We start from the raw sequence: 22,673 nt of genomic DNA on the forward strand, positions 1-22,673 counted from the left end.
ACATTGGTGACGAATTTTATGGATGAAGGATCAGAAAATTAACATTGATTCAGAACTTGAATGACCCAGTCACACCAGTCTTGCATCAGCGAATGCAGATTCTACAAAGAAGTTTATCTTTTTTTACTCCACTATACGGAGAAGGTGCCCCAACGCGTCAGTGCATTCGCCAACACGAGCTTTTGCACTTTGCTTGTGCAACGAGGATTGGTGTTTACGAGACTCCTCCCGTTTGCTTTGCCTCCAGAGTTCGAGAGAGTAATGCAGTAAAAGAACTAAACTTGAATACATTTCAAGCGGATGACTCTCCAAGTAAAAAAGGTTTTTGCATCCCGCAAAAAAATTAGCATCTCTTTTTCTTCAAACTGGCCAATTGCAAAGCTTTGACTTAACCTCTTCTATAACCCAGAAACGCAAAAAAAAAACGAAAGAGAAACTAAGACCTTAGTTTTTTAGATTGAGAACCACTTGTGAGCGCCTGACTTAGTAACGTTTTCAGCGAAACGCATAAACCTTGAGTGACGAACTAACTCATCGAGAGAAATCGTAGCAAAAGTTTCCTCGTTGATTCTAGATAAAGCCGGTAACGTATCCATGGATAAGTGTTAGGTATCAACTTGTTGCATTAATTACAAAGGGGCGGCTATTAGCCATCGATTCGCACGAAACCTCACTTGTAAGTAGTTAGCTCTCTTCCTCGTTATTTATCCACACGGTCTCGCATTTACACACACGCTATCACACACTTACGCGCATTAAGTCACTCACTAAAATACTAACACTCGCTAAAAAAAACTAACACTCACTAAAAAAAAAATAAAAACTCACCAAAACACTAACACTCATTAAAACACTAACACTCACTAAAACACTAACACAGACATTTTCGTTAATTTACACAAACTCACACTTGGTTTGTCCACAAGTTTTTTGCGAGATGCACTTACGCTTAGATAAATTCACAAATGTGAGAGACATACTTCCTTGATTCACAATGAAAAGATGAAACGGAAAAGATCTCTTTCTAGGAGAACTTTTGTCCTTAAGGCCATGTGACAAGTGGATCACGTGACCAAATTCCTACCTTACCGCCACTTTTTTTATTTCCCAACTTACTTTCACACGAAGCGCCACATCAAGTTGAAAATTTAGGATAATAAATAACAAGCACTAAGAAAGGTGGGTCCGGTCCTAAATTTTAATAATGATGAAAAAAGCAAAAAAAAAATTATTTACAACAAAAAAACTTTTTTCATAATTATACAAATTTAGGACCACACACACCATTCTTAGTGCTTCTTGTTTGTTATCCCAAATTTTCAACTCGACGTGGCGCTTCGTCTGAAAATAAGTTGGGAAATAAAAAAAGTGGCGGTAAGGTAGGAATCTGGTCACTTGACCCACTCGTCACAAGGCCTTAACGAAAAACGTAAATTCAATGAAACTTTAATTAAGATGGCTGCAAAACTTTGTTTTCAAAATTTTTTTATTTTTTTCAGATCAGTTTTTTTTTATTTTTGCTGAGGATTAATATTCAAAGCCGAGAATTTTAATCTTGTTAAAAAAGATTACTTTTCTGCCAGAAAAGATAAACTTTCAAGAGAGGAGTTGAATTTTCTAACAAAACAGATGACTTGTTAACAAAGTAGTTCAATTTCTTAACAAAGGAATTAAAATTTCAACTGTAATGTTGAAATTAAAATATACAAAGAAAGAAGACTTCAAGCAATAGAACGGCGTATTTTAAATGATAAATAATTGTATTGTTATGAAGAGGGTTGAATTTTCAACTAGAAGATACATTTTCAATTTAAAATAGCAATTTTAACCACAAACGGAATCATTGAATTTTCAGTTCAAAAAATTCATTCTCTACCAAAAAAAGTTAATTTAAAAAAAAAATAGTGAAGTTTTCAATAAGATATGTGTATTTTTAACTTGAATCCTGAAACTTAAAAAATAATTTTCAACCAAATTGTTGACACTTCAAACTAAAAAGAGAAATTTTCAAACAAATTGGTTGAATTATAAAAAAAAAAGAATAAACTTCAACAAAAAGCAGTGCATTTTCAACCAAATAGTTTAATTGTTGAGACGAATTTTATGAAATAATTTAATTGTTTCCACGAAAGGAGTTTAATTTTCAATCAAAGAGACGAATTTTCAACTAAAGCAATAAATGTTCAAAATAAACAAAAAATAATTTTCTACAAAAAAATGAATTTTTGTCATTGCATAACCTTGAACCCATGAATTGAATTTTCCACCTAAAAAAAGAATAAAATTTTTTACAGAAAGTTGAATTTACCAACTAAAAAAATAATGATTTTTAACAGATACAAGTTTCGACAGTCAAGAAAAAAGGTTCATAAAAATTGCAAAAAAGAAAAGAACAGTTAAATTTTCAACTAAAATGGATAAATTTGCAACAAAAAATATATAAATTAAATTTTAATCCAAAAAAATTATTAATATTTTTTTTCGATTTTCAACCAAAGAGACGAATTTTCAAACTGAAATTATGAACTCTAAAGAAATGAATTTTTATCAAAGCAGTTTAGTTTTCAGCTGATAAGTCGAATTTTCCAACCAGAAAGATAAATTTTCTGTAAAACAATTGAATTTTTAACCCGAAGGTATTCATTTTGAACGAAAAAAAAAAATAGTTTTATACCAAAAAGTGACATATTCAAGCAAAAAAGGAGGAAAATTTCAACCAAGAAGATTATTTTTCTCTCAAAGACGATTTTTAAACTAATAAATTTTTAACAAAATAGTTTAACTTTTACGTTAGTAGTTAAATTTTCATTCAGAAAGAATAATTTTAAACGAAATAGTTAAACTTGCAACCGAAGAAAATGAATTCTTAACTAAAAAGATGAATCTTTAACCGAAAAAGTTAAAGTTTCAGTTCAAAAAATTAATATTCAACAAAAAGGAAACAGGCGTTTTTAATCGAAGAGACGAATTTTCAACTAAAATTATAAATCTTAAGATTATTTTTTTAACAAATGAACATAAATTATATTCACAAAATATTAGATTTTTATTTTAAAAAAGGTGGATTATTAAGCCAAAAAGAATAATAATAAAACATGCATTTTTAACCAAATAGTTAAATTTTTAACTAAAAACGAACATTTTTTAATTAAAAATGTCAATCCTCCAGAAAATATGGGATAGTGAAGTTTTCAATTTAAACATTCCTTTTTAACTAAATAGTTAAATTTCCAACTAAAGGAATGAATATTTAAATTACAAATTTAAATTACAAAAATTAATCTTAAAAAAATCCAACAAAATAGTTAATTTTTATACTTGTTGAATTACAAAATTTTTAAATATAACTGTATGAAATGTTTTGATTGCAAAATCACCGGAATGAATATATTGATGAATTGATTTTGGGAATTATCCAAATGTGTAAAAAAAAAAGTTTTTTTTACAATTTTTGTATTTTCGTTCCATGATTTTTTTATTGTAGCAAAAATCGTTTACAATATTAAAGTTTCTTATAAACTGATAAATAAGAGGTAAATTTATATTTAAAAAACCCACTATTTGAAAAAAATCAAAATTTGTTAAACTAAAAATTTTTTTCATTATAAATACCGTCAGGCAAAAAACAATATGTCCTATGAAAAAAGCAGGTTTCCTAAACAGTAATTTTTCTATTTAGTAAAAATTGCTACATTGGAAAAATTGTTTAAATACCTCAGAATGTTTTACCGGCACAACATATTAGAAAAAATTAATACCCATAAGTATTGAGTAATCAATACGTTCGACTCATAGGTAATTTTCTGTAATTAAAAATTATCTGTTTCTCTTTTTTTTTAATCTGCTTAAAATCGCAGAACTTTTTACTGATAGAACGGTAGTATAAATTAAAAACAAGGCAAGAAAAAAGTACCATTTGTAAACTTTTTTATCCAACAGGAACTCTAATCAGATCCTATTCTTCAGAATTTATGAAGACAAATAAAATTTTATTTTCTACATCAAGATTTTTATTACGTTTTTTTTTATGTTTGAAAAAAATATCAGTGAGTTATATTCCTGAAACCTGCCTGAAAATGCCTGATTTTGAATACCTAGTTGGAATTTTGACTCAGTGACTTTATGATGCCTTCCACCTGAGGTGATTGCTAATTATATCGATAAGCAACCCAAGTCAATTAAAATTCGGGTAACAGAAATATTTTTTCAATAATATTCACCAATGCCATCTCTGTTTTGACTGAACAAGGGCTCTCAATCAAATTTACAAAAAGTTTATTATTAAAATGAGAACCACTGGTACTCTTGTAAATTGCGCTGGAGTGGATACTGGAATCGTGTGGCAGATGAGTGGGTGGGTGGGTTTGTGGGCGGATTGACGATAGTTTATTCAGCGGATTATTGACGGGCAGTATGTGCCGGTTCTACATGGCTCAAAATAGCCCCCGGGCAACCCCTGTTTGCCCGGTTCAAAATACCCTCCAATGAGAATTTATTCCCAAATCCAATCATCACACCAATCGTTTAAAAGGGGACAGTAGTTTTGTCATTTTGCAAAAATGTTGCTCCCCAAATTGCATTTTTATTTGAAAAAAAGCAGGTCAGGGGTTCTCAACTTTTTATCGGTTTAATGAAAGTCTTTTCCAAAATCAAAAAGTGCACTGGTAAATTAATTTTATTTTCTATACGAAATGTATAGTTTTATAAACTAATAATTTGAATGTATTAAAAATGAACTCTATTATTTATTTAAGCTTTTATACTATTTTTTATTGATGAAATACTTTTATATTCGTTGCTGAAATTTTATTTTTTGAAATAAAAATTTTATTATTTGAATAAAAATTCGACTGTTCTAGTATAAAATTTAACTATTTGGTTAAAAAATAAGTTTATTTTGTTGAAAATTCGTATTTTTCGGTAGGAAATTCAATTTTTGTGAAGAAAATTTGTCTTCGGCTTTTCGATTCAACAGACTGGTTGGAATTGTTTTTCTTTTTTAAGTGGAAAATTTTTCATAGTGGAAAATTTAAGTCTTGTTAAAAATTCGTCTTTCTTTTTTGAAAATTAATTGGTTTTGGTTGATGATTGAATTATTTTGCTGATTTTTTTTACCGAAAAATCAACTAATGGGTTAAAAGTTAAAAAAACTTTGATGAAACTTCATTTTTGTTGTTGTTGAACATTCATCTGTTTGGTTAAAAACTTTTATTATTCTGATACAAAATATTTTTTTTGTTGGTTGAAAATGTTGTTTTTTCTGTTGAAAATTAGTTTTTCTTATTGAAAATTCAACAATTTTATTGGAAATTCGTAATTTTTGGGTGAAGAATTCAACTACTTGGTTGAAAGTTAAACTAAGTTCTTAAAATCGCATTTTTTGTTGAAAAATTATAATTTTAGTCAAAGTAATTTATTCGGCTCAAACTTTAAAAAATCGTTTTTTTGTCATCGAAATTAAATTTTTCAACTAAAAATTTAACTATTCCATTTTTTAAGAAAGATAGATATTTTTAATTAAAAATTGTTCTTTTTTAGTGGGTTTTATTTTGTTCTAATTTATTTTTAATTAAAATTAATCATTTTAGTGTATAATTCACCTATAACTGGAAATTTCAATGAAGTGTTAAAAATTCGTTTTTTTGCTGTTGTTGAAAATTAATTTTTAAAACTAAAAATTGAATTTATCCAGTTAAATATTCATCCGTTTAATTTAAAATTTATCTCATTAGTTCAAAATTTGACTACTTGTTACCAGTTCGTATTATTTTTTTTTTTGCGAATTCGTCTTTTTTTTGTTGAAAATTATTTTTGTACTAAAAATGCAAGTTTTCCATTTTTCGTTGAATATTTATCTTCTTTTTAGTTGAAAATTCGACTTTTTGTTTGATATTCATTTATTTTGTTAACAATTCTTTTTTTTTTTGCTTTTAAAATTAATTCATATTTTTTAGTTTGAAAATGCAACTATCCAGTTGAAAATTCCACTATTTTCTTGAAAATTAGTTTCTTTTAAAACATTTTTCTTTTAAAATGTATCTTTTTATTGAAAATTCAACAATTTGTTTTTGAAATATCTGTTATCTGGTTAAAAATTTAACTTAATATTCTATAAAAAAATGTGATTGTTTTTTTAGTCATATTTTTTGCTCGAAAATTCAACTTCTTTGTTGGAAATTTATCGTTTTAAATTAGAAATCAATTTTTTTGGATGGAATATTCAAATAAAGTAAAATTTAACAATTTTAATCGGAAATTGTTTTATTCATTTTATAAAACACTCAATGTTAAGAATTTTAAAATCTTGTATCTACATTACTTTTATTAAAAATAATTGATTTTCTTATTGTTTCCCTATTTTTTTGAAAGCATTTTTCGCTGTAAAGTCATTTTTAAGTTCTTAATTATTCGTGATTATTTATAATTACCGAAGCTTATAGTTCACACCAGGATCGCGTCACCGTGCGTTAACTGTGCAGTGGCCGTGCGGTAAGTGCATAGTATCCACGCGGTAACTGTGCAATGGCCGTGTAGTGGCCGTGCGGTGACCATAGTAATGCTAAGTAAGTACCTTCAAGCACTTAATTTTCTTCTCTCTCTAGTACAATTTGACGAGTTAAGAGTGAAACGAAGGTGTTTGTAGGAACGGATATGTGAACCGGAAGTGACCGGCAGCACCGCTGGTTGGTAGTAATTACACGACTCGAACAGCCATCCCTATCAAACACAGTTATCGATGTGTGCGTCACGTGTCGTGTGTGGTCGCTCATCGACACGCCCCCACACACACAGCAACACACACAAACTGGGCCTGTGCCCGGGTAGAGAAAAAAATTCTATTTTTTCCCCCTGCGGACGAGGGTCGACTCGCCTTGATAAAACGAGATACCGCATAAGTGTATTTCTATGTGTGTCAATGTGTGTGACTGTGTGTGTCCATCTTGTGCCCTTTAAAGGACCTTCCTTAGATTGGTGTGTGTAAGAGGATGCTGAAAAGGCGATGAAAACGCGGTGAATCAAAAAGCCGATCTCCTCTTTCGTACACTTGTAATCCACACTTTTTCAAGACAGAGGAATACAAATGCGCAACGGAAATTATAATGAGTGTCATGCATGATTAATGACTTTGCCTACCTTTGCGTGAAAAGGCCGACAAGTGTCACATGCAATAGGATAAACGATTAGATGATTAGATTATCAAGGCGTTCATCCAAATAGATCTCAAGGGCTTGTGATATAATTATTATTTTATTTATTTTAATTTGTTTATATTCCATTCACTAACTAACTAATTAATTATTTAATTAATTAATAATTCATGAAGAATTAATCAATCAAATAATTCCACCTACGAGAAAAAAAAACAAATTGATGTTTTTTTAAAAATAGGCTTCAAAGGCAAAATAGATGTAAAAACAGGTAAACTAAGAAGGATTTTTACTGAAATATTGGAATAAACTAATTTTCAACTGAAAAGTATAAATTTTAAATCAAATCGTTTACTTTTATATTAAAATACAATTTTTTGTACTAAAAAATTATTTTTTAACAAATTAGTTCTATTTTTAACCAAAATTTCTACCAAAAAGATTAATTTCCAAAGAAAAGGACGAATTTTTTACCAAATTGTTGGATTGTCAACTAAAGTGACGAATCTGCAACTGGAATATTTCAATTTTTATTTTTTTTAAATAATAATAATTTTTAACAATAAACGAATTTTTAACAAAATAGTTAAATCTTCTACCAAAGGGATGAATATTCAACTAAGAAATTATTTTATAAGAATTTGTTCCATTTGTAACTAATTAATTGAATTATAAGCATATTTTTTCAGTTTACTTCAGAAACAGTTACATTTTTACCCCAAAAAGATGAAATTTATACCCAGAAGATTAATTTTCAAACAAAAGAAAAATTTTAAATCGAATAAGTTAAATTTAAACAAAATTTTTGTTTTCAACAAAATAGATACATTTCCTACGAGAGATTAATTTTAAATTGAAACGATAAATTTGCAACAATTAAAAATTATTGTTTAACAAATTACTTCAAATTTTAACCCAGAAGATTAAGTTTCTACCGAAAAAGGAATTTTCATAAAAATACATGTCGGTTAAAAAATTTACTTTCTACGAAAAAAAACTAACAAATTCTCAACAAAATTGTTAAATTTTCAGCTGAAAAGATAAATTTCCAACTAAAGCCATGAATCTTGAAGTAGAAAAATTCAATTTTTATTTAAAATAATTGATTTATAGAAAAAAAAAAAACAGTTAAATTTTCAAGTGAAAAAAATTTTGAATTGAAAATATTATTCTTCAGCCAAGAGCGAAATAGTTAAATTTGCAGTAAAAAAAAATACTTTTTAAACAAAGAAACAAATTATTAATAAAATAATTAAATTTTGAGCCAAAGCGAAGAATTTTCAATAAAGTTATGAAACTTCAACAGAAATTGTTACATTTTTATTTAACAAAAAGTAGTTGTCTAAAAAAAAATAATTAGAAACAAGGTAGACAAATAAAAAAAGCGATTAATTTTCAAATTAATGGTGAATTTTCCAGTAGCTAAATTTTCGATCAAGTAGTTGAATTTTCAACGAAAAATATACATTTTATTATGAATCAAAAACAGTAGCATTTTTATTTTTTATTTATTTTATGAATTCAAAATACCAATCTTCAACCGAAAATAGAATAATTAAACTTCCAGAACAGAAAATTAATTTTCATTTAAAAAATATATATATATAGAATTAAATTTTCACCCAAAATGATACATTTTAAATCAAAGCGATTAATTTTCAAACAATAAGTTTCATTTTTAAACAAAAAGAATCAATTTTCAACCAAGAAGTTTAATTTTTCAACAGAAGAGACCATTTTTTAAGAAAATACATAAATTCTTAATCAAGTTTTTAAATTTTAAATTAAAAAAGATCAAATATGAATTTAAAATATCAAAATTTAATTGAAAATTGAAAAATTAAAATTTCACTTCAAAAATTAATTTTCCACACCAAAAAAAAAGCAATTTTCAACCAAAAATGAATTTTCAACTTAGAAGCATGAATCTTCAACTGAAATATTGAAATTTCTGGGTACAAAAAAATAATGTTTTATAAATTATTTAACTTTTTACCACGCAGTTACATTTTTAACCGAAAATAATGAAACCTCATTCAAAAATGTAATAGTTGATATTTCAACCTATCCTAAAAAAACAGGCTTTAAAGTTGAGAACCACTGAATTTGATGAAAACTGAGATTAATATTTTCATTTTCCATGCAGATCAAAGAGGTTAAGTTCGAGGATGATTCCCCTGGGGTTTGTAAGTACTTTAGACAGTGGTTCTCAACCCCTCTAATCAAAATTTATTATTATCGTGAATCTGACGGTAGTCGCGGGTTGCAAAGACATAATGTATTTTCAGGGGCGAATTTAATTACAGAGTCGCAAAATCTCGCAGAGACGAGACGTCGAAATCCCTCCTCTATCTTTAGATCGCCTTCCGTCCCTCGTGATTCGACCCCAACGACGATTAGCCCGAATTAACTTGCGAATGCGTAAGGGGGATGCTCTGCTTCACCTCAAATACCCCCCCCCCCCCCCAATTCCCCCTGCCCCAACAAATTGCCCCAGGTCCGGGTCGTCCAAATGCGGATTCGGTTAATCGAATTCGCGCACAAAAAGGGGGTCGCAACACTGGTAACTACTTTAGGGACGCTAATCGGTCGTCTAAAAGCGAGCGGAATAAAAATGCCCGTATTTCACTTTGAGAAATGTTCGGTTTTCGTGATGGCGGCATTTTCCGTCAATTCGAGTTTGGCGGATTATCGTTTACCGCACGGCCACTACACCTGCACTACATATGCACCGCATGGCCACTAGATAGACACCGCACGGCCATTGCATCTGCACTGCACGGCCGCTGCATAGGCACCGCATGGCTACTAGATAGCTACCGCACGGTCACTAGGCTGTCACTGCTTATAAAAACCAAGACGTTTTAAAACAATTTTAAAGTAAGGGTTAAAGTAAAAAATAGAAAGAAATAGAATATTAATATTTCCAATTAAAAAAGTAACTTTCAACAAAAATAAGACGAATTTTCTACAAAATAGTTAAATTTTCAAACGAGGAGATGAATATTTAACAAAAACAAAATTAGTACTCGGGTTGCACTAACGAACTGCTACTCTGCTAGGGAGCATTGGAAAAGGCGAAACTAGTACTGGGGCTGCACTAGTAAACTACTAGGAAGCGCTGTAAAAGGCATAATTGGGACTGGGGCTACACTAATAAACTACTAGGAAGCACCTGAAAAAGGCGAAACTGGTACTCAATGTGCACTAGTCAACTACCAAGGAGCGCTGGAAAAGGCAATTTTTGTAACTCGGGCTGCACTAGTAAACCACTAGGAAACGCTGCAAAATTGCTAAATCGGAACTAGGGCTAAAGTATTAAATTGCTAGGAAGCACTGGGATATGTGAAATTAGTACTCGGGATGCACTAGTGAACTACTAGACAACGCTGGAAAAGGCCAAATTGGAACTGGGCTAAACTAGTGAACTACTAGGAAGCACTGAAAAAGTCGAGACTGGTAATGAATGTGCAATACTGAACTACTAGGAAGCGCTGGAAAAGGCGAAATTGGGACTGGGAATGCACTAGTGAACTACTAGTAAGCGCTAGAAAAGGCGAAATTAAGACTGGAGCTAAACTAGTAAACCACTAGAAAACATGGAAAAAGGCGAATCTGGTCACTCACTGTGCACTATTGAACTACTAGGGAGCGTGGGAAAACGTGCAAGTAGTACTCGAGTTGCACTAGTAAACTAGTCGTAAGCACCGGTAAAGGCGAATTTGAAACACGGGGTACACTAGTAAACTACTAGGCAGCGCTGAAAAAGTTGAAATTAGAACTGGGGCTGAAATAGTAAACTACTAGGAAGGACTGGAAACAGCAAAATTAAGACTAGGGCTAAACTACTAAACTACTAGAAAGCACTAGGAAAGTCGAAAATGATAATAAATGTGCACTAGTGAAGTACTAGGGAACGCTGGAACATGAGAAATTAGAACTCGGCTGCATTAGTAAACTAGTAGACAGCTCAGGAAAAGGTGCTATTGGTACTCGGGTTGCACTAGTAAACTACTAGGAAGCACTAGAAAAGGCGAAACTGGTACTCAGTGCCCACTATTGAACTACTAGGGAACATTGGAAAAGGAGAATTTGGAACTCGAGTGCACTAGTAAACTACTAGGCAATGCTGAAGAAATTGGAACTTGGACCAAACTAGTAAGCTACTAGGTAGCACTGGAAAATGCGAAATTAGAACTCGGTTGCACAAGTAAACTACTAGACAGCGTAGGAAAAGGCGCAATTGGTACTCGGATTGCACAAATGAACTACTAGGAGACGCCGGAATAGGCGAATTTGGGGAAACTTATAATGATAGAATTTTCAACCAAAAAATGAAATATTCGGTTTTCGGAAGGAGGTGAAATTTAACGTCAATTAATTTTTTTCGGATTACCACAGCATGAGAGTAATGTAATTATCTTCGCGGCTCATGGGCGCAGGTTATCGTATTACGGTCTTTTATCGCCGTTGGGAAATTATACCCTTGCAAGAAACAGTTCATTCTGTTCGAGTGCTCCTGAGAAATACTGCTTTTAAGATTAAGAATTTATGATTCGGAAATTTAAATCCCTCATACGATTTTCCTAAACTTTTTATTTCCTCAATGTCAGAGGTGTGTATTCGGAGTTTTTAAAATAGAACAAAAAACCTAACTTTACATCAAACCGTCTTGTTTTCGCTAGATTAAACTAGGAAAATCAAGCTTCCCTTTTTTCGAAAGAAAATTGGATTCAAAACCACTGATTGACGGAAACAATTACAGGGCCATTTTTTTATTTTTCATAAATTATAAATAAATAATAAGCTTCTGAGACAGGAAAAATCCTGTTGATTTTGAGTGCACAAACAAACGAGTCATCGCAGATATATCCTTTCAAGAGAGAGTCCAGGTAGTGATTTCAACCTTCAGAGCAAATGAGTCACAAAGCGATTAACAAATAAAGCGTCGTCTGAAGATTTCGAATTAGGGTGGTCAAGCCGGAGACTCTTCATTAGAATAAATTTGCGATTAAATCTGCTTCCTTTGATAAAGGATCCCAGCGACACAACATAAAAAAAAAAAAAAAAAGATCCTTTATGGAGTGGCAGAAACTTCTTCCTGCACTATTAAATAGTTAAGAACCAATAAATTTATTAACCTATTATTATTTATAACAGCTTGGAGCTACTAGTGTTGAATTTACATATATCCTGGCTTGAGATAAATAAGGATAAACACTTAAAATACTTTGTGGAAATTCCCCTTTAAATTACCATTCATCAGGGAAATTCCCTGTGCAAAAAAAAAATAATAATAATTGTTCACGGACATTTCCTGTCTCGTAGTCTAAAATATAATTCTTTAAGGAAATGCCCTGTTCTAAAGTTTAGATTATAATTCCTAATGGAAATCCCCTGCTCGAAAATGAAAATTGAAATTATTTCCAAAAATTCCCTTTTTGAAAATGAAAATTATTATCCTTTACAGAAATTCCCCACTTCAAATTCTAAATTATATCTTTTACGAAAAATTCCTGTTCCAAAGTTTAAATGATAATTCCTAAAGGAAATCCCCTGTTGACAAAATGAAAATTGTAATTATTCAGGAAAATTTCCTCTTCGAAAGTGAAAACGATCATTCTAAACGGAAATTCCTCGTTTCAAAGTCTAAATTTAAATTTTTTACGGAAATTCCCTATCCCAAAGTATAAATTATCAATCCTAACGGAAACCCCCTGTCCCAAAGTAAATTTGTAATTTTTTGAGGAAATTCCCTATTTGAAAGTGAAAATTATCATTCTTTGCGCAAATTCCATATCCGAAAGTGAAAATCACTTTTCTTTATGGAAATTCCCGCTTTCAAAGTCTGAAATATAACTTTTTACGGAAATCCCCTGTCCTAAAGTCAGAATTATAATCCCTAACGGAAATCTCCTGTCCCATAGTGAAAATTGTATTTTTTTGAGGAAATTCCCTATTTAGAAGTGAAAATTACCATTCTTAACGGAAATTCCTAATTTCAAAGTCTAAATTTAAATTTTTTACGGAAATTTCCTGTCCTAAAGTATAAATTATCAATCCTAAGGAAAACCCCCTGTCCCAAAGTAAATTTGTAATTTTTTGAGGAAATTCCCTATTTGAAAGTGAAAATTATCATTCTTTACGCAAATTCCATATCCGAAAGTGAAAATCATTTTTCTTTATGGAAATTCCTCATTTCAAAGTCTGAAATATAACTTTTTACGGAAATTCCCTGTCCCAAAGTCAGAATTATATTTCCTAACAGAAATCCCCTGTCCCAGAGTAAAAATTGTAATTTTTTGAGGAAATTCCCTATTTGGAAGTGAAAATTACCATTCTTAACGGAAATTCCTAATTTCAAAGTCTAAATTTAAATTTTTTACGGAAATTCCCTGTCCCAAAGTATAAATTATCAATCCTAATGGAAACCCCCTGTCCCAAAGTAAATTTGTAATTTTTTGAGGAAATTCCCTATTTGGAAGTGAAAATTATAATCCCCTGTTCCAAAAAGAAAATTGCAATTCTTTACGGAAATTCCCCTTTCAAAAGTCTTCATTGTGATAACGAACGGAAATCCCCTATTTCAAAATGAAAATTGTAATTATTTAAGGAAAATCCCTATTTGAAAATAAAAATTTTCATTCTACGCGGAATTTCCCTATTCCAAAGTCACAATTACATTTATTTTCAAAAATTCCCTCTTCCCGGTTTTATTTATTTAAAATATTATATAAATTATTTACAAAAATAATAAATCTCTTATTCCAACATTTAGAAGAGGGAAGTTTGATTGTGATGAATTCTGACTCGGAACTGGGTTAAAAAAAAAAAAATTTCCTTCTTATAAATTAGAATTAAAGTTCTTTTCCAAAACTTTTACTTATAAGCATTATTTTTTATATTTGGCTTACTTACTCCCTGTCCCAACACAAAATTATGAATCTTTAAAAAATTCCCTGCCTCGAAGTTATTATAATTCTTGATTGAAATCCCCTGTTCCAACTCAGTTCCAATTATTTTCAAAAATTCACTTTTCCAACTCAGAATCTCAATTCTTTTCGAAAAATTCTCTATTAGAAGTAGGAATTACGATTTTTGTCACATTTCACAAATTTCACTGAATCACATTCCTGGACATTTTCCGGCTTTCCAGATTTCCCGATCAGGTAGAAACCCTGATTCTCAAATCTCCATCTTCATATCTGCACCAAACATAAAAACCTTTCCCTCATTTTCACTTCTTCAGTGATTCTCAACTTGTTTCAAAAATTGAATTTTTTCATTAATTTCGACTCATAATAGTTGGCAAAATGCTAAAATATATAATTTGGAAATTACAAAAGAAACCAACTGCCTTAGGGCAATAATAGGATAAATTCCTAATCTCTCTCTTTAATTCTTCTCCAATATCAAAACCTTTTCATTTTCACATCGTCAGTGTTTCTCAACTAGCCTCAAAATTCAAAATTTCTTATTAATTGCGACTCATACTGATTAGATAAGTGCCAAAAAAGATCATCTGGTCCTCACTATTTTATTCTATGAAAGAAAGAAATTATAAAAGGAAAGCAACCGTCTTAGGACAGTAATAAGATAAATCCCTGCTCATCCTCAAATTTCCTTTTGCAAATCTTCACGAAATATTAAAACCTTTTCACTTTCACGCTGTCAGTGGTTCTCAACTTGCCTAAAAATCGAATTTTCTCATTAGAGGCGACTCATACTGATTAGAAAAATGCTAAAATATACATGTCCTCAAATCTATCTGATCAACCTCGAATCTTCCTCTTCAATCCTTACGAAATATTAAAACCTTTTCATTTTCACATTGTCAGTGGCTCTCAACTAGTCTCAAAAATCGAATTTCCTCACTAATTGCGATTCATACTGATTAGAAAAATGCTAAAACAGATCATTTGGTCTCCGATCTTTCATTTGCCAAAGGGAAAAAAATGACAAAAGGAGATAACGGTCCGTCTTGGGGCAATAGGAGAAATATCTTCTGGGACTCGACTTTGCACGCGCGTACGTACAAGAGTAGGTATGTACCTACACAGCATTGACCTCCGCCTTTTAGCGTGCCCCCCCCCCCCCCCAACAACATCATTCCATATGTATCCATCCTCTCAGCCTTTCTCTCACTCCCTCCCTCTCTGTCTTTTTTGCTTTATCTGCGCCACCGTCTTTCTCTCCGTTCTTCTCCACCTTTTGCATCCGTGCGTCTGTCCGTTTGTCCGTCCGTGAGCGCGTGACTGTTGCAAAAAGAATACGGGACGTTGCATGTGAAGCCGATGCGGTGTACCTTGACACGGATGGCTCCTGACTCACCCAACGGCTAGCAACAAATATCATCTCGCACTATCGACATACGCCTACCACACGGAGGGACGGTGACACGTGTTGGTGTCAATGTGTGAGAGTGTGATGTTAGAGGGTGTGCAAGGATTCCTAACTCTGCTCTATGTACGCGGTACAGTCGACGACCGTGTCCACCGGCGTCCGATAAGCCCATCTCGCCATCCTGGCCCGAGCCGACTTGGTAGGAAATTCCATTTCCTCCGATTCGTGCCATGCCGACCACGTGATTACGGCTCCGTTTCGAATAACTGAGACGGTATTTTGTCGCCTCAGGAGATACACGTTTTTATCAAAAACATGTCTCGTTCAACTTTCATGAAACCGTGGGGACATCTCTTCTTTTTTTCTTCAATTTACCTCTTAATTTCAGCAAAAATAGGACCTAATTTAAGCCGGTGTTTTGACTTCAATTAAGCTCATATTTTGACTGAAATTAAGTCGATATTTTTACCACAATCAAGCCTATGTTTCGAATTGAATTAGGCTCGGAATGTAGATTTACTTCTAACTCGTTTAGACTGAAAATTTAATCTTTTTAAAGCGCTGAAAGTTTGATTCGTGTTTTTTTTTCTCTTATTCTGAGTTAAATATGTCGACTGAATCGCAGTAGGTATTTGGACTTGAATTGAGTCCATATTTGAACTGAAGATTAGTCAGTATCTGAACTTTAATTAAGCACATTTTTCAAATTAAACTCTATCGTTATTCTGACTTGGATTAAGTCTCGAAAGTAAGCTTACTTTAACCTTTGGATTGGTGTTAAGATAAGCTTAGGCACTAAAAGTTAGATTCAAGTTTTCGTTCTTACTTTCAGCCTAAATATGCATGTTTTATTGCCTTAGATTAATTTTCTCTTAATTTCAGCAACAAGAAACGAGTGAATTGAAGGTGGTGTTTTAACTTAAATCAAACTCATACTTAAAATTAAATTTATTTGTTATTTTTACTTAAATCAAGCCCATATTTCGAATTAAACGTAGCCGTTATTCTGACTTGAAATTAGCCTCGAAAGTAAGTTTACTATAAATTTTGTATTGCGATCAAAATAAACTTTGGACAAAAAGTTGACTAGGTTTACGGACTGCAAGTTCGATTCCAGATTTATATCTTCATCTCAGAAAAAAATCGACTGAATTAAGTCCATATTTTGACGTATATTAAGATAATATTTCGAATTAAATTTAGTCGATATTATTAATTACATTAGACTCTGAAATTATGATCACTTTTAACACATTTTTCGACCTAATTTGAGCCTATATTTAGACTTTAATAAAACCCTAGAAATAGACTTGCTTTGAGTACGTTGGGACTGAAAATTGAATAATTTTCGAACCTGAAAGTTTAGTTTAAGATTTTATCCTGATTTTAGCCAAAAAATCTACTGAATTGGAGTAAGAATTTTAACTTGAATTAAGTCCATATTACATCTTATATTGAATCGTTAACCTGACTTAAATTAAGCCCAAAATGTAGTCTCAGTTTCACCACCTTCAGGCTGAAATTTACATATTTTTAGGCACTGAATATTGAATACAAGTTATTTCGTTTGATTTCAGCGAATAAAGACTGAATTTCATTCCATATTATTATCTTAATTAAACCAAAATCGGTATTATTACTAAAATGAACTCGTTTTTTAGTTAATCCAAACCAATGTATCGGCCTAAATTAAGTCGTTATTCTGACTAGAATTATGCTATGAAAATAGATTTATTTTAAAAACTTAGTATATTAGCTTTAATCAAGACTTATACTTCGACCTAAATTAAGTCGTTATTCTGGCTTGAAATAAGCCTCGAAAATAGACTCACTATTTAAATCCTTAAACTTGAAATTATAATAATTTTCGGGGCTGAAAGTTACATAAAAGTTTTTCTTTCTTAATTTTTGCATAAACATTGACTATATTTAAATCGGCATTTTTACTTAAATTAAATCCGCATATCGACTAAAATTTATTCTTTACATGGACCTTAATTAAACACAATTATCGATATAAATTCAGTAATTTTTCACTAAAACTAAGCCCATATTTGGGCTGAAAATAAACCCTGAAACTAACTTGAATTAAGCGTATTAAGTAGACTGACTTTCAAAACCTTTGGGTTGAATTTAAAAATATTGTAGTCACTCAAAACCTGAATTTCAGTTTAGGCCAAAACTAAATAAGAAATTTTCCGTTTCACTTGAATATTATATTGCATCCTCCATAAATGATGTCACCTAGCTACTGTGCCCCCTAAGTGCGTGACGTCATTTATGGATAACGCCTATACAGAAAACGTAGAAAAGAGATTTATGGCTAGAATTCCCAATGCTACTTCGAAATTGGACGGAGTATAGTGTGCCCGGTGGCACAACATACGGGGGCGCACCCTTATTGTCGGTTCCAGGCACCGGTATACCTGATCTTATGGGAAATCCATACTGGCCCTTACTTCAGTGGGAATGTACATGGAAGGGGTGGGTCGCACCCCTTTTCACTACCTACCCTCATCATCCTCTCTCGACACCCCACCCCCTCCCACCCTCTGCCCGCACCTAAACCCTACTAAGCCCCCTTTCTGTTGCTTTCAGCTATGGCCAATCGATTTCCTCAACAAGATTCAAGAACCACATCTAACTTAGTCACAATATTATTTCTATTATATTAATTTTCAGTCTTATTATGGGCTTAATTTAAGTTAAAATGCCTGCTTTAATTTAGTCGATTTTTTAGCTGGAATTAAGTGGAATAATCTTTGTAATCTCTTTTGTGTTCGTTTGAAATAATTAAAATCTTTTGAAATATACTCGAATTTGTTGAAACATTTTGGAATTATTTAAGATTTTTGAAACCTTTTAACGTTCTTATGAATTCTTTGTACAATTTGTGAAATCTCTTTGAAATTTTTTGTATTCGTTTGAAATCACTATTTTGAAATCTTTGAAATCTTTTGAAATGTTTTGCAAATCTGGCATACTGTACATTTTTTTAAATCTTTGTAATTCTTGTATTTCTTTGAAATCTTTCTGAATTTTTTATGAGATAATTGTGAAATATTTGTGAATATTTAGAAATCTGGTTTAATATACCCTTTTTAAAACCTTTAAAATCTTTTGAAAGTTTTAAAATCTTTGTGAAATATTGAAAATCCAGACTTTTCAAGTCGAGACATTACATTTTCAACAATATTAATTTTTAACCAAATAATTAAATTTTCAGCCAAAAGGATTAATTTTCTACCAAAAAAAAGGCGATTTTTCAAGAAAATACGCGAAATCTCCACCAAATAGTTAAATTTTCAATTAAAAAATATCAATTTTTAAACGAACACTTAAATCTTGAAACAAAAAAGGTCAGGTTTCAAGCAAAATTAGAGTAATTCAACTTTTGGTTGAAAACATTGATTTTCCACACAAAAAAGAAAGAAGTTTTAAACGAAAGTGATGAATTTTACACTAGAATGGTGAATATTCAATTGAGATACTTGAATCCTCAACAACAAAAAATGAATGTTTGAACAAGAAGATTATTTTTCTATAGAAAAAATGTCTACCAAATTGTTATATTTTAACTACTAAAAAATAAAGTTTGCACGAAAATTATTGATATTGAACTAGAAAGGATGAATTTTCAACCTTGAAGATAAATTTTAAACCAAAACTTGAATAGTTAAATTTCCAGTTAAAAAAAGAGTTAAATTTTCAATTTACGTAATAGAATTCGTAAACAGGACGAATATTCAAATAAGAAGATTAATTTTTAGCCAAAAGAAGCCTCTTTTTATAAAAAAATATTAAAAAAAAAAGAAATTGAATTTTCAAATATTAGGTTTCTACCCATAAAGCTAAATTTCAACCAATAAAGGTCAATATTGACCAAAAAATGGCAAAATTACATTTTCGGGTAAAAAGTTGATTTTAGGTTTTAAAGAGAAGCGGATTTTTAACCAAAATGTTAAAAATTTTAACTGAAAATTTGAACATTCAGACAAAATAATACATTTTTAACAAAGTGGTTTAACTTTTACCAAAACAGTTAAATTTTCAATTAACAAAAATCAATTTTTAACGAAAAATGGAAGTTAAATTTTTAGTTAAAGTTCTATTTTAAAAAATGTAATTAATTTGCTGTTAAAATTGAAAAAAATCGTGAAAAACTGAGAAACTTTGAAATATTTTTCATTTCAACTTCGTAATTTTGCACCTTGATAAAATAAACAATCTATTTTTAAAAAGGTGTATTTCTCTAATTTCCAAGAGAATAAAAATTTCAGGATGATGAGCTAAATTCAAGAACTTTTACAGGTTTTCCCGGGTAAAAAAATGTAAGGACTTTTCCAGGTTTTCAAGAATTTCCAGGACCATAGATCACAAAAAAACACACAAGCGCTTCCCAAAAATTAAATAAGAATCAAACCCTAATTAAGATTAGAATGATTTTAAACGTCGGGCAGCGCTGATCAATCACTCTAGCAATCACCACAGAGGAAGAGCTTCACAAAATTTCAATGTGCTATAGAGCACACACAAATAAAACAAGGGCTTCTCTAAAATTAATTAAGACACAAAAAAGGCTTTAGATGTGACTAATTTCAACCTTGGGACGGCGCTGATCAATCACTCTAGTAGTAAACCGAGGGGAAAAGCTTTACAATGTCAACAGTTGTCATAGATCACAAAAAACAACGCAGTTTCCAAAAAATTAAATTAGATGCAAAAAACACTTTAGATATGACTAATTTCAACCCTGAGGCGGCGCTTATCAATCACTCTAGCAATCAGCCGAGGAGAAGAGCTTCACAAAATCTCAATGTGCCATAGATCACACAAAAATAACGCAAGGGCTTCCCTAAAATTAAATAAGACACAAAAAAGACTTTAGATGTGACTAATTTCAACCTTGGGACGGCGCTGATCAATCACTCTAGTAGTAAACCGAGAGAAAAAGCTTTACAGTGTCAGCAGTTGTCATAGATCACAAAAAAATAACGCAAAGTTTCCCAAAAATTAAATTAGGTGCAAAAACACTTTAGGTATCACTAATTTTAACCATGAGGTGGCGCTGATCAATCACTCTAGCAATCACCCGAGGGGAAGAGCTTCTCAAAGTCACAATGTCCTATAGATCATACAAAATTTTATCACGCGTAATTTAATCCGCTAATGAGAGAATCGTTTCACTCATTATCGAGTGGTGAATTTCAGGTGCCTAGGGGCGGTCAGGAAAGATCAGAAAGAAGACCCCTGATACGTGGCCGGACGTGGGTTTGTACATGACATACATAAATTGCCGGCGAAAGAACCGAAGGGGAGAGGAACAGAAGTACTGAGTACACTCAACCGAAAAAGTTTCACTGACTGCAATTTATTAGACATGAGAGGGAAGACTGTTGGGTACATTGAACCTGCTTTTGCATCTAGAGAAAGAAAATTTTAACCACAAAAATTATTAACAAAATAAGTAAAGTTAAAAAAAAAAGATGGATTTTTTAACCAAATGGTTGAATTTTGAACTTCATTTTATTGAATAGCTTATTAAATATAATTAAATAGAATATATTATATTGACTTTTTGACCAAAAAGTTGAATTTTCATCCCGCGAAAATTAATTCTCAAATAAAACACGAATTTTTAACCCACCAAATTAATTTTCTACCAAAAGACAAACTTTCAACAAAATACATGAATTTCCTGCCAAATAGTTACATTTCTGACTGGGAAAAAGTTTTTCAAGCAAAAAAGGAATAGCTTCATTTTTCGTTTGAAAAATTACTTTTCATAAAGAAAAAAGGAATTTTTAACCAGTTGAATTCAACGAAACAATACGAATTTTTTACAATTTAATTGAATCCTCAACCGAATAGGTTACTATTTCCAAAAAAAGAAAATTAATTTTATACGCAAAAAAGACAAATTTCCATCAAAAGAGTTAAGTTTCCAAGCTGAAAAATCGAATTTTACAGGTATAATTTGACTTTTTAGCCAGAAAAGATGAATTTGCAGCCAAGCAAAATTAATTTTAAACAAACTATACCAAAAAAGAAATAATTTTCAGCAATAAATTATGAAATTTCAACTATAAAATATCAATTTCAATTAAAAATATCAATTTTCAAACAAAAATAACAATCTTACATTTTGAGTGACAAAAAAATAATTCTCATAAAAAAGCGAATTTTCAATTATATACCTAAATATTTGAACCAAACATTAAACAGTTAAATTTTCAAATAAAAATTTAATCTTTGATAAAATTTATTGCATTTCCAACGCGAAATTATGAATTATGAATAATTTTCGAGAAAAAAGGAGGAATTTATAAGTATAAATGTTCAATTTTCAAGAAAAAATGGAAAAGTTTCATTTTCAGTTAAAAAATTTAATTTTCAACTAATAGAAAGAGAATTTTTAACAAAATATTTAATTCTGAAAAAAAAAATTTTTAGTTCAAGTTTTTCAACAAAAAAAAAACTAATTTACAATGATACATACATTTTCAAAAGAGATTAATTTTCAACCAAAAACGAAAAAATTATTTTTTATAAAATTTTTCAAATTTCAACAAAGAATTTAAATTTTCCACAAAAAAATATGATTTTTGATATAAAAAAATGAATTTTCTGCCAAAATAGTTTAATTTTCTACAAAAAGTTCATTTTCAACAAAATAATTCTTTCTTCAAGCAAAACGGATGAATTTTTAACCAACGAGAATAATTTTATACCAAAAAAAGAATAATTGTCAACAAAAAACAAGAACTCACAATGGAAAATTATCAACTTTAAATGAAAAATATTCATTTTTAACCAAAAATGTAAAAGTTAGACTTTAAATTAAGAAAATTAATCCTCCAAACCTCTCAACCAAAAAGACGAATTTTTCCAGTAGATGAAGTCAGAACCAAAAATATAATAGTAGTCTCAACTAAAAAAATGAAATTTTAATCAAAAGTAGCTTCATTCTTCTATTCAATAGAAGAATGAAGCTACTTCTTATGAAAAAAAAGTCTTTAAGAAGGAAGGAAATATGGAAACAGTGTGAAGTCTGAAATATAAAAGTAATTTTGAAACTTATTAAATTATTATTTCCAAGGCTATCTTTCGCAAAATTTAGAAAATTAGAAAAAGATTATATTCAAGAAACGTAATAAACTTTATCTAAGTTCGTAAGGTTAC

The 22,673-nt window shown here is 30.7% G+C and overlaps 1 protein-coding gene across 4 annotated transcripts in view; it reads right to left on the reverse strand.

Moving 5' to 3' along the window:
- The window catches only part of LOC117173127 (nucleolar protein 4-like), a 125,768-nt gene that overhangs the window by 96,458 nt on the left and 6,637 nt on the right, over positions 1 to 22,673 (reverse strand). The gene's annotated exons all lie outside the window — the stretch shown is intronic.

This window comes from Belonocnema kinseyi, chromosome 1 (assembly GCF_010883055.1).
Source record: "Belonocnema kinseyi isolate 2016_QV_RU_SX_M_011 chromosome 1, B_treatae_v1, whole genome shotgun sequence".
NCBI lineage: Eukaryota > Metazoa > Arthropoda > Insecta > Hymenoptera > Cynipidae > Belonocnema > Belonocnema kinseyi.